General features: G+C 31.9%; 1 pseudogene; it reads right to left on the reverse strand.

Moving 5' to 3' along the window:
• Positions 1–1,969: 1,969 nt before the first annotated feature.
• The window catches only part of LOC103605555, a 25,555-nt pseudogene continuing 21,965 nt past the window's right edge, over positions 1,970–5,559 (reverse strand).

Raw genomic sequence — 5,559 nt, forward strand, 5'->3', positions numbered from 1 at the left:
TAATGATACACAATCATGCAAAATGTTTAGGGAAGAAACTGATTTACATTTCTAAGTGTGACAAATCAGATCACATTTGGAACATCCTCCCTGTCTAGAGCAGAAATTTTTATCCAGGATACATTGCACTTAGATAACTGTATTGCTATATCCTGTATATCACAGAGACATGGGCTATCAAAGTCTGTAGCATAATCAATTTTATATTTCCTTTGAGAAAAACTTTGGACATGAAATGCTTTCTTTTTTTGGTAGAAGAATACTTGAAAAGGATGTATATTCCAATACATGGTTATATTTCTACAATGTAGAAGTTGTCATACATTTGACTTGAATGAATGCAACATAGCTTGTAAAACGAAAGGGCACAATGTCCTTTGTAATGAGGAACTGTGGCAATATTTGGCTGTGTCTGAATGATTAATGAACATGAAATCAAGAGTACGGAACTGTATTTTAACTTGACATATATTTTTTAAATCTCTGGCTTATTTAAATGTGCTAAAAATTTAACCATGAAAAACTAACACATGCAAAGTAATTCAAAGTTTATAAAGTATTTAATACAATTATTTTTATTTTCTCCTTAAAACTGTATGAGATAGGCACCATTATGATCCCTACTTCAAGAGCCGAGAAAAGAGACCTGTTTAAGTTAAATGGTTTGGTAAATGGCTTAACTGGTAAATAGCATACATGAATTGCAGAAAAGCATTTCACAGATTCTTTTTTTTTTTTTTCTGTCTTTTTTTTTTTTTTCCGTGTCCGGCAACGGATCGCAACCCTAAGTGTCGCCCCCGTACCGGACCGGGACCGGCAACGGGATCGCAACCCTCGGTGCTGCTCCCGCACCTCGCTCAGCCAGTGAGCGGGAACCGGTCTGTATGTGGGATCCGAACCCTCGGCGGGAGCGCTGCCGTGCTTCCCAAGCAGCACACTATAGCAGTGCACCACCGGGCCGGCCGCATTTCACAGATTCTTTGCCATGCACACTTAAGAAACCTGGCTAGCTTCAGATTTGGGTTCTGTTAAATATTTTATTTAAAATTTTTAAGCTTTAGTACTCTCATTCATGAAAGGAAGATAATCAATTATTTACATATTATTAATAGATAATTAAATAAGACCACGCAAGTTAAGATGCTTAGTATACCATCTGATACACAGTAAGTGCTCAATTAATATGAGCTATTATCTCAAAAGATGAAAGTAAAAAATGTAACTATAAAATCAATATGGAACTACATGATTTTTTGTGAAATATAGCTAATGTATTTTTGGAGAATTATAAAAGCATGTCACTGCTGTTTATCTTTAAGGACATTAAAATGGTGTTGTGAAAAAAAATGAGTTAAATTAGAAGTTTAGTATAAGCTATTGCCACTTCTAAATTAAAATGTAAGGATCAAAAAGCAAATATATCAGCCTCTGTCATTCCTTTTTCTCCCTCTTTGATCCAAAATATAGAACATTTTATACATCCTAATTGTTTGAAAAATAAACATCTTATGTATTACTTTTTGTCAGAGACAAAGTACTACCATATGATACTGAAAATGATTTCAATCCAGGAAGTATTTATTCAGTTATTTCAAGCACAAAAATATATGTTAAAGAACCGAATGTCCGCAATGGAACTTCTCCCATCTTTACAAGAAGAGGGATTTTGTCTTTCTTATCTACGGATGTATCCTAAGCATACCAAAGTAACTGATGTTTAATAGGTGCTCAATGATTTTTATTGAACTAAGAAAAATAACTACATGAGCAAAATTTACATATTATATATTTATATATATAATTTTTTTTAATGAACTGGATCCCTTTTTATCATGTTACATAGCATAGAATAAAAGGGGATTAAAAGTTCTAAAAGACAGGATATCGTTTTTAGTGCTGTTTTCTTGTCATCTTTAGCAATAGACTTAAGTTGGTGTTTACATGTAATATTCAAATTCACATTGAAGTATCATAAATCCTTCCCAAGCTTTTCAATTTCATCAATAAGATAGTCAACATCTGTTTGTCTTGTGGCAGGATTAGAAAAGACCATTCGAAAAAAATTTACTTTATCTCCACATGGCTGGTAGTTTATCACGGCTGTGCCTTCTTCTATCATCTGTACTTTAATCTTTAGAGCAATCTGTGTGTAAATCCAAATATTGTTAAAAAGAAATTTTACAAGTAAATACGCTTCTACATTCCAGATGGATACATAACTATTGTTAACTTCAAGTAAACTGTAGGCAATTTAAAACTGTCAAGGATAATTTCCAAGAAGCAGCTAGTACAGAAAAAAGCAGTATGATCTATATCCAAACTGCAGCTCTTGTTACTCCATGACTCACAATTATCAAACTCGTAAAATAATACAAGTGTGCTAGAAGTCATTAAATAAAGCCATGTGACAGTTTGTTATATTTACATGACAATTCAAACAGAAGTAGCTGGGAAAGAAGTCAAATGAAATAGGAATAGAAAAACAGTAGTATGTTTCAGTACTATGACTTGTATTATTTGAATTATTATATATCTTGAGTTGTTCTACAAGGTCACAGTTATATATATAAATATATATATATTTATATATATATATAAATTAACATATATATATGTTAATTAACATGACCCTACTATACCAGCTAATAGTTATTGTCTGTAATATTTTTCAGAATCGGTTCACAGTTTCCCCTTGCCCTCCCTCCAGGAACATGCGCAGGACCCTCAGAGGGATAGCTCTCTGGTTGAGTGAGTTTTGTGTACTTCTAAGAGCCAGCTTGCTCAGTCAGTATAAATGTGCCTCTCACTCTCAGCTGGTGGTACTTACCCTAGTGGAAGATTACACTTACACGTTGAGAAAAAAATTCACTTAATACTTGCCTCAAACCATAAAATATTTACATAGAGAGTACTGTGAAAATCGAGAAGCAGAACAAAACAAAACAAAAGGCTCCATTTTCTCTTACAACTTACAGGCCTAGTAAAATTTACTGATGATATTAAAAAGTTGATGCCCTTAAACACTAACGTTAGATAATTTGCGTCAAACTTATCTGAGGGCACCTCAAATTACCTAAGATAAGTCGTTATAATATTAGTATAATTCAAAAAGTGGTGGTAATATAATTAGGACGCATCCTTAAGATAGACAAAAATCTATAATTAATACATGGATAAATAACATGTAATGGTGGTGATGTTCTTTTTACTTTAATTATTAAGGTCAAGATGAAATGTTTCCATTGTTGTGACATTTATTTGAATTTTTTCAGTGATGTTAGTGGATCTATAATAAAATATCTGTCAGGCTCTTGCTCAGATGACCTTATGGTAAATTTTTCAAATTTGATAACACTCTCTAAGTACCCCTTCTACTGCTCTTTGGAATTGTAACTATTTATTTTCTTGTCTTCTCTCTCACTAAATCTTCTAGCCAACTTGGAGCAGGATTTTTGTCTTATTCATTTTATGTCACTAAATCCTATTGGAACACACAGCAAATATTAACTAATGAATGAATTAACCGAAGTGTAGGAAACAGCTGATTGAATATTTAGCACTCAAACATGTTTTAAATATATAAATGACGAGTGCATCAATTTGTAAAATGACTGATGGGTTGAGATTTCAGTCAACCCCATACAAATATCAAAGCAGTGGCTTGGGACCACATGACTACCATTCATTAATCAACCAAATTAAACAGACACATTATTTAAAAAGCAATATTAAAATTCAAATTAAATCACTACACACACAAAATAAAAAGCACTTACCTTTTGGAGTTCTTGATCTCTTTCAAAACCTTTGGGTATATGTTTAAGTCTTGGTGGGAAATACCAGAAGCAGGCATTGGTGAACTCAGGCTAAATCAAAGATAAAAATGTTACAAGTATCCTGAAATCCCTACCCAATTCTTGAGGGACTTAATTATTTCAAAATTATTTTAATGAATTTAATTTAACTTTTGATATATTTAAAGATTCTTATTGAGGGCCTAATACATGCCAGGCACTAGACACCGAGATAAAAGAAATAGCCACTGTCCTCAGAGAGTGCTCAGTCTGGCATGGGCTCTTGTTTTTCCAATAACCTGACCTGTTATGGTTCTTGATGATTTTCATATATGTGTAGATCATTTTCCCCATACTGTGGCCTATCAATTTCTTCAAATATCTTTATTCATACATCCCATAACCATTACTTGAAGAATTTTAAACAAATAACAATTACACCAGTTTTATATTTGAGAAAAATCACTTGAGTTAAAGTATGGACAACTGATTAGAAGTGAGCAGTATTAAAGGAATGAGAGTACTAAGAAACAGAACGTTACAGTAATTCAGGAGGGTGAAGAGGACTTCACTATGCTAATAGCAGTGGGTATAGATAGAGCGTTTGAATTTTCAAAATCTTCAAGAGATGGAATTGATCAGCATGATGGCCAATGTGAATTCAAGATGAATTCAAGGTCTCTGGCTTGGGTGACTGAATGTCTTTCACATAGGTAAAGGATAGAAGAGAATTTTACTTAAATCAATGATCAAAGCTCATTTCTGAGAAAAAAAAATAGACTGTCAGATGAGTTATAGTATCAAAAACAAAAACAAAAACAAACCCATTTACTTCTAGTTTTCACTTAAAACTGAGGGAGAAGCAAAGATGTAGGATAACAATGTAGTCAGTGGGAGACAATTTAGAAGACAAACAAAACATCTTTGTTTCCTAATATAGCTCTTATTAGTATGACTTAATGCATGCCAGTAGAAGGTTGATTGGGCCTTGAAGAGGAAGATGGATATAATATTAGCAAAAATCTCAAATTTTTCATTAATATCAATTTACTGTCTTAATAACAATTTACCAAAGATTGTCTTATAATTTAAAGCCTAGCTTCTCTTATATCCTCTACTGTCCAGAAACACTATTGCATACTCTAACATATAATAAAAAAGCTAAGAACAGTTACATTGCTCTTTATTCAGTGCCAGAGAAATCAGAAAAACAGTTAAAATGAAAGTTTTAATTGTCCTAAAATTTAAAAATTGAAAGTATTTACAAGCTTAAGTCTTTTAGGCCCTTGGCTTATAAGACATAAAACTTAGATGAAAAATGTTTTAAAACCTAACCGATTCGAACATAGGTAAAATGAAATACTTATAATAAATTTTAAGTATACCTACAAAGTTCTCTTAACGTACGAGATAAGTAATAGATTCATATAAAACATTAAGCAAAAAAAAAAAAAAATTATAGATCCATTAAACTAACTCAAATACAAAAAAAACTAAGAGTCCTTACCTCTGCATCAACCACAAGCTTAAAGTTATCTTTTTTCTTTAAAATCTTATAGAAGTATTTTGCAAGTTCCATATGTCTGTTGATCCGTGCCTCAAAGCCACAGGTTCCCTGTAATTAAAAAAAAATCAAAAGCTCTATTCAATTTAGTTATATTAAATTACATTTTAAAAGGTCCTGAAATTTATTAAATTTGTTTCAATGTACTTATTTAAACAAATAATATGTGATTAATTATTATCTTACTAATGGTAGGACTTA

Source organism: Galeopterus variegatus, unplaced genomic scaffold (assembly GCF_000696425.1).
Source record: "Galeopterus variegatus unplaced genomic scaffold, G_variegatus-3.0.2 Scaffold5895, whole genome shotgun sequence".
Lineage (NCBI taxonomy): Eukaryota > Metazoa > Chordata > Mammalia > Dermoptera > Cynocephalidae > Galeopterus > Galeopterus variegatus.